Source organism: Chelon labrosus, assembly GCF_963514085.1.
Source record: "Chelon labrosus genome assembly, chromosome: 9".
Taxonomy (NCBI): domain Eukaryota; kingdom Metazoa; phylum Chordata; class Actinopteri; order Mugiliformes; family Mugilidae; genus Chelon; species Chelon labrosus.
Window position 1 is genome coordinate 9,791,508 of NC_140359.1, and position 11,967 is coordinate 9,803,474.

Consider the following 11,967-nt stretch of genomic DNA (forward strand, 5'->3'; position numbering starts at 1 on the left):
ACTATTGGACTAGTTATCCATTTGCACTTTAATTTAAATACTTTTATTGTAAGCTCATTTCCTGATATGCCCATGGTAGCATTCAGTTCAGAGTTGGTAGATTTTTGTTGCACAGTTGCACATGTGAGTTATCTACCTCATGTAGCCAACAGCTTGATAACGTCATACTTGCATGATATGTTAGTTTGTCCTGTACTATTATGGTCTTAAACACTCATCAGGCTCTGGCAGGTGGCAAGTTAAGGGGTTGTTAAGTGTGTTTAATCTGAAGTTCAGTCTGTCTACAGATGTGTCTGAAATTAAAGCAATCGCAGTAATTGGTATTTGAGGTGTGACTGTAGATTTGTTGTGTCTTGTTTCATGTTACATTACTGTTAAACCTTCCAATACTGTGATTAATGCCAGTGGTGGGCCTTATAAGGCTGTCAGTTTCCATCCAGGACTACATGTGGCACAATATTGAACCATGTCTATAGCCTGGTGTACTCATTGGTGAAATACACAGATGCTCAGCCAGCACCTCACCTCTGACTCAAACCACCTGCATTGATAATTCAGCTGAATTTTAGTCTTAATAACTCCACGGGGAATTTAGTTTTTATCTTTCAGGAGCTTCAGTTTATTGTTTATATGCCCGACCTTGCAAAAGTCACTACACACCACCAGCTAGCTCATGAAATTGGCAACATTAGCAATAGGTGTAGGTGGAATATATAACTTTTACACACATATTTATCTCGGGAATTCGTTGAGACCAGAAATGGAGCTAAGTCAAAGTGAAAATTACAGACTTACATTGGTCAAGTGGCTGTAACTATTCGATATATGTAAGTGCACTGTATTTATAAGTCAGTTTTGTAGCCAGTAAAATAACATAATAGTACTTTCAAGTCTTGCCAAAGTACAGTATAAATATACTTGGTTTCCAATCTCTACAAATATAGTATATTAAATATACACTGATCAGCCACAACATTAAAAGCACTGACAGGAGAAGTAAATGACATTGACCATCTTGTGACAATGCAGTGTTCTGCTGGGAAACTTTTGGACCTGGCATTCGTGTGGATGTTACTTAGACCTGTACCACCCACCTAGACCAGTCCAGGTAACCCCCACCCCATAGCAATGACACTCCTTGATGGCAGCAGCCATCCCCAGCAGGATGCAGCCTGACACAAAAATGAAGGAAACATGACAAAACAGCACAAGGTGTTGACCTGGCCTCCGAATTCCCTAGATCCCAAACTGATCAAGTATCTGTGGGATGCACTGGAACAAGCCTGATCCACAGAGGCCCCTCCCCTCAACCCATAGGACCCAAAGGCCCCCACTAACAACATTCTGTCACCAGACACCACAGGACACCCTCAGAAGGCCCATGTCCATTCTCTGATGAGTCTCAACTCTTTTGAGGCACAAGGGAGACCTACACAATATTAGGTCATAATGTTATGTCCTCAAAATATGATCTTATTTCATAGCTTGTATGCAGTACTGATCTGATTCTGCATTGTGCTCAGTGTTAAGGATAGAAAAAACAAGTTTTTCTGAAGTTGTTGAAATGAAAGCACAGTATTCCCTTTCCTCTGTCAGACTCTCACGACAGCGTACAGCCATAACCACTTTGAAAAGAAATCAACAGCACTGTGAGGAAACTTTATACATACATATCACTTGTATGGCTTCTTTGGGATGAATTTACCTTTTTCGCAGCAAGCGGATGTATTCCTGTCACTGTCCTGATCAGCACACTGCTCTGCAACAGTTAAAGTTCAGAAATGCCATGCCTCTCTATGAGGGTTTGTATTGCTTTCATAATATGTATCAGAAATGTCACAAGAAATCAAACCTTGATCAAAACCAAAGCTGACTGTCAGGAGAAACAGGGAAACATCAAAGAGCTTACAGTAGAAAGGCAGAGGTGGTTGAAGTTGGATGTGTGTGTTTGTGTGTGTGCGGTGGGGAAAGGTGGGGGGAAGGGGTGGCTTCCCACTTCTTGTTAATTCTCTTCATAAGAGCTGTTAAGCACATTCAGCAGTCATAGAGAATCGTGTCCACTCCCAGGCCTCCGGTGGGACTGCGTGTCCTGAGGTTTACTGTTGCTAGCTTGTCATGTCCACGTCAACAGCACTTATCGCCTTCTGTCTGAGCGCTGAGACATTTCCCAGGCATTTAGCTGCCTGTTTGTCTTCTCTTGATTTCCCCTCCAAATCTGTCACATGTAGTCTTCACCTGACACCTCACAGAGTGTTCTTCTCTCAAACACTGTCAAAACAGGGAGATCCAACAGGAAGAGATAGCAGCAGGGAACCACAGATTGCCAAATGTTACACACTGATCAGGAACCGCAAATAATGACCTGTGTAGGCAAAGCGGTCTGGGATCGTTTACTTCATCAACACGCTGACTGCTGGCCAAAAGGAGGAAAAGAAGAAGAACAGTTTGTGTTCACGCCTTCGGTCTTTGCACTACTATCGGACCAAGTGTGGCTTTATGCTGCTCTCACATTGTCCTCTACATCGATAACACCAGAGTCCAGAGTTTTCACATCACCAAGGCTTTCTCTGTCCTTTTCTTTCTTGGAGTAAAATCACTGGCATGAAAACAATGCGCTTCACAATGAAGGCCTGGCAGAGAATCAAACACTTTGCTTTGGTGCATTTTTCTTTCCTTGCCTTTCTTCCCTGGCGAAAACCCCTCTATTATTTCAATAAGCTCTTGGTTTTAATACATTATTGATCTTAAGGTTGAACTACGGTCCACTGCATTACCAGGATTCTAAAGCCCATCATGGCATGACACTCATGTACTTGTGAAGAATTATACCAATTATGAAATCAACCAACAACTACCTCAAAAAGCAATCAATTGTCACACTGGAAAGCATTTTGTCCCACAATACTATTGGCTTTGTGGTTACACAGAAGGAGTGGGCGTTGGATGTTTAATGACTTCCAAATACTGATTTCTCTCTTTTTTTTTCTCTCCAAACACTTATTACTACTCACTCTGAGAGGGTTTTGCTCCAAAGCAAGGCTTCGATTATGTTTGATGCTCTACGCTGAGTAACCGTGTGCCGATAAAACAATAGCATTTGCCATTGATTAGCCTTTATGAGCACTGAAGGCTCAACACCACCATGTGCACTTAAAAGCCCACATTAAGGCTATGAATTATGATGAGTATACTACGTAGCAGTGCATTAGGAAGGGATATATTCATTTTAATTCTGCAAATGCCACAAAGCTATAGCTGAGAGGAGAAAGCCATTCCTAGTAGCTCTAAAGCGGCGGGGGCCGGGCACAGAGAGCTGGCGGGGTCAAGTGCAAGCCGTGTCTTTGACAGTGGCTGCCTGCCTGTGTTTCCATATCACAACATTCAATCATGCAGTGCCCTCATGCAGAAACCTTTAACTCAATGCTCATAAATGCAAGGAAGCAAAGCTTACTGTCTCCTACAGCACCACCGGCAACCTCTTCGCTTGTATTTGCTTTTGTCAGTGGGTGTAGTTTTTTATTGTTTTGTTTTTGTGCTTAATGCAGCCAGATAGTGTTTTCTATCTGCAGATAAAAGCTGCACGTTAAGAAGGATCATCCAACTGCTGTGACTTACTGAGGACTAAATGAGGGTATGAAAAACTACAATTAAAGTCACCTTTATTGTTTCCAATCTAAATCATTGGAGTGACAAATAAATGACATTTTAATGAAAATTCTAGACAGGTTATTTTGAATAGTTTCCTAAAAGATGCAGAAGGTTGAGCAGTGGTGAATTGCAAGTGTCTTTGAGGTGGGTGCAGGGGGACTTGACGGGTGTACAAAATCTGAGCCAAATAAATGAAGTGGAGATGGTAATACAGTGTGTTATAGCGGAGAGTGACAAGCCCGTTCCTCCCATGAAGCAGCTGAGCTGGCATTAAACAGACAAGACATCCCGTTCAGTCAGTTATCAGCCCAGGAATAATGAAGGAACAGGCCGGCAGACCAGGACGAGTCACCCTAGTCAGCCAAGTGGAGAATTTAATTTCGTGCAGGTTTCTCTGCAGCCAAGCATTTCCCCATTGGAGGTCCGCTGGTGCTTGGGTGAGCATGGACAACTCAGTGCACCCGACTCCCAGTCTCTGCGGCACTGACAGAGATGTGTGGTGATGGATTTTAGAGTGGCTGGGGGAAGAGGGTGGACTTAAGTTTGGGTAAGGCTGTTAAGGAGGAGAGAGAGCGATGACAAGCTAACTTCAGACAAAAGTAAGAAAGCGATCACTCGTGTTCCTCATTTTCCAGAGTATGGGTGCATTATTAAATCAAAGACAGTGAAATGAGAAATGGGTCCTGTCTGACCCAAAGATATGTAGAAAGGAAATGATATTGGCTGTGCTTATTGTTACCTCTGCTTCAACCACTCCACCTAACATGGCCACTTGACCCCAAGATTAAAATATTTGGACTCATTTCCCTTTCCTACTTATGTACTTAAAAAAACATCCAAACATGCTAACATTTTATGATTTCTTTTATGTGTGTTTAAAGTTCCCATGGAATAAAATATTTAAGTTGGTACATCAAAGGGATTGCATGTTAACATTGTTTCCTTTTCTCACTCAAGACCATAACTGGTAGACCATAATTCCTCCCAAGGCTTTAGTCATGCCTTGGCTTTCATGGTCACACATGTAGCTTCCAGAACATATCAGCTGACAAATGATGCCCTGATACTGTGTCCACCACATTCAGATTTCCATGCCCTGCAGCAACAGCATCCTGAGTCCCAACCACGTGTACTCTTGTAGACGCGTGAGGTCTACATACATCACAATGGCCTTGCAGCCATGTTGTGCGCAGGTGATCTTCCAGCACAGATGGGGAATTTACTTGCCCGGGCTGTGAAAATCAGAATATACGTTAACGGTAGATTTGTTTTCAACACTATACTCATGTTTTATCTGCAAGTAGCAAAAAACACAGTGCGTTTTCATATTTAGCAAACGTGGTCAGCTATGAAGGCACTAGTGTTGCCGCATTACTCTAGGTATAGCATGTTGCGTTTTGCTCTGCAAATCTCTGCAGTGCAAAGCCCATTTATTCCCATTATACTGCATTCTGCTGCACCTAAGCAATGTTTGTTTGAGAATTGGCAAACAAGGTGTTTTGCTTTTTGTGTGTGTGACCACAATGTAATGGTGTAAAGAAATATATATATGTATACGTATATTAATTTGGCTGTTCAAAAAACATTTTGCCAACATAGATTGTGCAAGCTGTCTCCTGGATATAAGTACACTGAATGTGAGGTATCCATTATGTGAATAATACAAATAATAATAATACAATTTTTAACAAACAGAGATGTGGGCTAAATAAACAGCCAAGCTGTTGCTCACATAGGGTGACTGATAGCCCGAGTCTGTATAAGTCAAGCAAACAAAAAGCAATTGAAAGGCAAGTTTTCTGGAAGCAGTACAAAATGTTTTTATGGCTCTTATGTTGCCACAGACCACAGAGCAGTGAACGAAACTACAAAAGACCTCACTTGCTTTAGAGGAATCATTTTTTGAAATCATATTTATTAGCTCTCTTGCTTAAAGTCTGCTCAATATGAGGCTAAAGCCAGGAGACTGAAAGCGTAGCTTAACTTAGCTCAGCATAAAGACTGTCAAAAGCTAGCGGCTCTCTCTAAAGGTAACAAGAGCCATCTAAAAGCTCACTCATTTACACTTCAAATCTCATTCATTTGATCTGTTATTACAGCTTTACAGTGCGCCAGACCACAGACTTTATACTTTTCACATGTGTGAATATAAACCTGCTGTAGATGTTGCAATATTTTATCAGAACTTTGGAAATAATGCACTTTTAATAAAAGTTGTGTTATGTACCGTGAAATAAAAAAAATTAAAAAATAAATGGAAATACCCTACAGTAATTGGCTTTAACTGCCAAAAATACAGAATAATGTCCAACTATTCATGAGATTGGTACGTGTTAAAGGGTTCTTTTGATTCTTGTTATTCCTCCACAATGTATTTTCATGTGTTGGACATGTCTTAGGTACGGAGCTCTACGTTTCCCCCATACATGATCTGGTAACTTTATGTTCCCAAGAACCAGCGTTAGCTCACCCTTTTGTTAAGGCATTCTATCCCACAAAACATGACACCATATACAAATGAATGACTTTTACATATCACATACAGTACATGTGCCTTGTCATTCATTTTGTTTACAAGCTTAATATACACAATATGTGAAGGAGTTGGAAAACCTGTTTGGTGATACTGGTGGCCCAGATATGTTAAACCCTGCAGTAATGCCAGCTGTGCTAGATGTCTATATACATATATATATATATAAAGTTCAGCTAAGGTTAGAATTATCTCATTATCTTCATCTTCATTGATATCCTTCCCTTCACATGCTGAAGTGTCCTTGGGCAAGGCACTGAACCACAAGTTACTTCAAAACATTAAAAGGTGCTACATAACTGCAGAATCACAAATATCCGGATATAAAATACAGTTTTAACTAGTTTTAATTAAAAACCAAAAACTATCTAGAACATAAACAGAGAGCGTTTGTCATATGTGTTCCTTAGAAATGTCACACATAATGAGATTCATACTTAATTTTTATGATTACCTATGTTAGATGAGTATTATGTGAAACTTTCATGACTAAATCAAAGTATGAGACATATAACTCTTGAACATGCACACATATAAAACATTTGCTACTGAAGGCAGTAGTAACATTTTGAGAATGTTGTGGAATTGTTTAGTCTTTTTTCATATTGCAGGACTGAAATATTTCCTCTGGATGTGATGTACAGCAAGTCCTGATTGTTTAGATGATAAATGTCAAATTGGAAATAAATTCCACATTGAATCTTTCTTTACTGCATTTGCAGTAGCGTAAGAGGCTTTATTCCATATGTTTGATCATGTGGGTTTTCCATCTCTCTGATGTCGGGGAAAATATCCTCTCAGACAACAGCAGAATCTTTCATAAATGATCCCATAATCTGGGATCGTGCTTGGCTTTGGGAAAAGACTAGGACTAACATTATCACCTCTTTCAAACATTCAATATTTCATCACACCGTGTGGGTAAGGGAACTGTTCTGGCAAATATTGATCCTATCAGAGAAAAATATCACAGGATTAAGATAGCTACTCGGATTTGTTCTATTAGTAGTTATTAGACTTCTTTTTTTATACTTCTAGCAAAGTCCTAATGCTTGAAAAGGCCGTCTGTGCTGTGAATCTGTCGCTGCCAGGCTCGAGTCACGACCAAGAATTTGTAGGCAAAATGTGTTTCTGAATTCTTGCGAACGATGTATTTATAAATCTGGAACTGAAACGTGTTTGCTTATTAGTCGGGTCTTAACTGTATGTTTGTGTTGCAGGTGAAAGGCTGAATTCGCACCAACAGTGTGCACTCATTTGGAAGCGAACCAAGCGCCTGTGGCTGTAAAGACCTGCCCAGGGTTCAGTTCTTAAAGCGGAAATAATTGCAGAGGTGCACGCTCCATTAAAAGCAACTATTTAATACAATAATCATTCAATTAAAAATCCCTTGTAGCAGCTGCCATAGTCGATTTGGATCAAAGGAACATGTTATTTGTGGTATGAGGCAAACTGTTAGACCAAGGGCCACAAAACAGTCTTTCTCCAGATAGATTTATAAATGCACCTGCACACCACATTATTGAAAATATGCTCATTACGGTTCTCTGCTTTAATTCTCAGATCAAATAAAAAAACACAGAACACAAATCATGTGACTTGTGGACTTTTAGTGTCGCTGCAGACTGATGCTAGTAGACTGCCCAAAAGAGAATCAGATTTAAAACATCTTGGAAACAGCACAAGTCTATATGTATTAGATTTGTGACTTAAGTTGTTGCTGAACACCATGTTTTGAGTTTGACAACTATCAGAATTGGTTGCCTGCTAGAATGTGTAAAAAAAAATTAAAATGCTTTGTAAAAGCTATGCCATATGCCATAACTGTACTGTAAGTGCTAAATACACTACATTATTTGTCCTTATTTTTCTGTTTGATTCATGCTCCACTGTTATCTACACACAACGCAGTACTTCACTCAGACTTACAGTGTAAATTGTGACTTGAATATGAATTATTTTGAACTGGGAGATAAATACTGAGAAAAAAAAAAAGTTATTGGAACAAAAGGACCCGTTTTATACTTACTAACCGAATGGCCTTTCAAATTGGAAATATCAGACATTATCCTGCTGGTTTTGCATGCAAGCCCATTCTTCATTATGGAGAGATGGCTTTGTGTTTTTATCTTGTTGGGTGCCTTTTGAGCAAAGGAGCACATTACGTTGAGTCTTTGTTTTATTGTGTTCAGCAAATTAATAAATGGGAAGCACAGTGGGAAAAATAGATATGAAAATGTGTACTTTGCATTATTGAAAAGCCCATCCACTAAAGGTTACCAGCAGCTATTGTAGTACAATCTGTGAAATGTAATTAGAGTGTGTGTGAGAGAGCAGCACAGATAAAGCTGCCGCTGCCATTATGGACTCCCTCATAACATTTTGCTTCCCTCTGAAACTTATTCTCTCTGAACTAATTTTGCATGACATATTGCATTTCTGCTTCAGCTATCATGAGGCTACCTGTGAATTAAAGTGGGTTTGCAATACAGCAAATTTCTAGATTACATTTCGGACATGCAGATATCTCATATTTGCTGTGATTTATTAATTCAAACCAGACAAAACTCACAGCATTACTTGCAGTTGCTGTTGCTGGCGCCTTGTGCATGCTGTGTGTAAGATATGAGATGGATAGGGAAGTGGAAGAGTGTTAGAATGATGGGTATGTGGACTGCTTTACATCGGGGCATTGGGAAACAATGGAAAAATATGAATTTCTCAAATACAGGGTACATTTTTACCTAATTAGCTGTAATATAAATGTAAATTGTAGACTTTCGCTGGCATTTCTTGGGGTTTCAGTTGATCGGGTACACATTCAGGCAATGGCAAATATATAGCATCTCTTGCAAAGCTAACCTTTTGATTAAAGCTTCAGTTTGTGTTGGAATGGCAGGTCTCTAGTAATAGTCGTGTTGGTATTAAAGCAGGAGGACATCTTGAAGTGGAAAACTATTAGCTGGCGGATTTCATTTATTATAAAATCTGTGTATTAACCACATTTCCTCTATCTACAGCAGGGGTGTCAAACATAAGGCCCGCGGGCCAAACCGTCCCACCAGAAGGTCCAATCTGGCCCATGGGATGAATTTGCAAAGTGCGAAAATTACGTATGAGACCCTAACTGCAAATTTTCAAATAAATTGGCACCTATTCCCCATTTGTCGACCAAGGGGTAAGAGTTGCGGACATAACACAACACTGAGACCCAGAGCTAAACAGCAAATGGCAACAATGCTCTGAAACTGCACTTATTTTGCTAAAGAAATTTGATACAGGGGATACAGGAGTCATTTGAGGTTTGTTCATTAAATGTAAACATTCCTAATGTACTTGTACTTCTTTGCATTAAAACAAAGGGAATATTATTAGTTGTTTTATAGGTTATTTATAGGTCATTATGCTATTATGTTACTGGTCCAGCCCGCTTGAGAAGAAGTTGGGCTGTATGTGGCCACTGAACTACAATGAGTTTAACAACCCCGATCTACAGTGCGTATTCAATATCTAGACAACTGCAGTATACTGTTAGCCTGGTGTAGCCAGTAACAGTAGATTTCTTTATGGAGTGTCTTTCGACACAAAGAAAAAACAAACCTTTGCACGTAAATGGATAGTCCTACGACCAATCAGAGCAACACATTATGCGACATATGCTAATTCCTTACGTGCTGCAAACTGTTCGTATATTTTCACCGCCAATATCTTGTACAACAGATGCAAAAAGAAAATTTAAACTACTCACTTTTCAGATGGAGGCCATTTTTTTGGAACCACGATCAACTCAATGGCACTCAAATGAGTTGTGCACCTACATCGCTGTTAATCTTCTGTCCGCACAAAGCCCGTCCAAATGATTTAACCGGGCCAGTAGATCCGTGGAATGGGATAGAGTGATTCCAAACCGAAATTCCCCCCACTAAAATTTTTGGCTGGTATACTGTAGGTAAGAATAAACACTGGGTTACACTGGGTTCTGTCAGGTTCTGTTCTGTTCTATCCCATCATGGGTTCTCTGTATGGTTCGCAGTGTTGCCAGATACAGCTGATGGTTTCCAGCCCAAACCGCTCAAAATATTAGACTGCTAATTTGTTTATTACTAAAACCACGCAGATTGCTTACATTAGTGTAGCCTAGCATTAAAAGCCAGGTCGAAGCATAGACATCAAGCAACAAACGGCAGCAACCAACCACCAGAACTACTCACATCCAACTACTACAAAGCTATTTGATGACATGTAACCCACTGATGGAGTCCTTTTATGCTCTTTAGAAAGAGGCACAAGCAGCACAGCATTCACACACGTATGTGACCAATCAGGTAATACTAATGCTAAGGTTTAGCCAACTACAGCTCAGTCTAGGAAAGGCTTTCGATTTAAGGTAAATGTTAATAAAGAAAACATTTCCTGTATTTGGCCCTTTACAGATCTTTACGGTTGATAACAAAGTAAGCAATTCCACTTTAGCCTCGACCACGAATGCAGCTAAAGATACGACGGTTAGGATTTGGGACTCGAAAGTAACTAAAAATTGTGCAACAATTCAAAACTGTTAAAGTGTAAAAGTAAAAGCTTTCAATGGACACAACCAGTGTTCTGTTTTACATGTTATACTACTGGATTGTTATTACTGATGTATTTAAATGTAAGAGGCAATTGTACTTATTTTAAATACTGCCTGCTGGCTTCATTTATTTTATAACAATTCACTGTACTCCATCCATGATAGGGTTTTATATCTAATCTGCTGTAAATATAGCCGTCAGCTGAACGTGGTCACTTTCCTTCGGAAATACAATGGAGTCCAAAATTAAAATACTTAAGTACATATAATTTAGAATTTAAGTACACTCATTGAGTACATTTACTACTTTATATCACTGGTATTCACTGCCTTAAGTCATCATGTTGGAGTTGCTTTTTGTATCAAATGAAGGAAATCAGCTGTCAGCAAATGTTTAGCAAATATATTCAGTATGTTGCTTCTTTGCTTAATTTGCATTAATTAATCATACATGTGTTATATTATTAATAATATAATAATGTATAATATGCCATGGCATATGGTTTACAGTTATCTGTGTTTTAACTGTAATGAAATTAGGTTTCTTTTCTGTTTGATGTAGGGTTTTATTGCTGTTGGGGCCATATTTGTGGACATAAACATGGTGTTTGGTCGCTCATTTTTAAGTAAAATCCAAACTAGAGCTATATGATTCAAATTAATCCATGTATTCCAGTTGAGGATTTAGATTAGCTTTTCTAGTTTTTTATTTTTGTACGAGTCCTTACAGTGCTTATAATAAACACTATGTGGTCACGTTTGCTCTTAGGGTATAGAAGGTCATGTGAAATTTCTATCACATAATGCCCCCCCCACACCCCCCGCGTCCTGTTCTTAGATAAGCCAGCTCTTCTTTTAATAGTTCCTCTCCATGAAAAGAGTGATAATAGAAGCCAACCAGGCCAAAAGTTGAGCAAGAAAAGGAGAAATGATTAAGGAACCTTATTAAAAGCAACCTTGTAGATTCAGACGCGTGATGGAGAGCACATTATGAGGCCTGATCCTTTTCAAATGACACCACGGTTTCCCGAACACGCCGAAAAACCTGATTAGGGTGACAAGCACTGAGTGATACTGCAAACCTGTTAATAACATGAAAATTAGAAGGGGCTCATGCAAAGAAAGGAGATTAATTTAGCTGGAGTCCATCTTGTGCAAATTGCGAAGTTGTGAATATGTTTTCAGATAATGAGCCTTCCTACTTGTCAGCTCACTT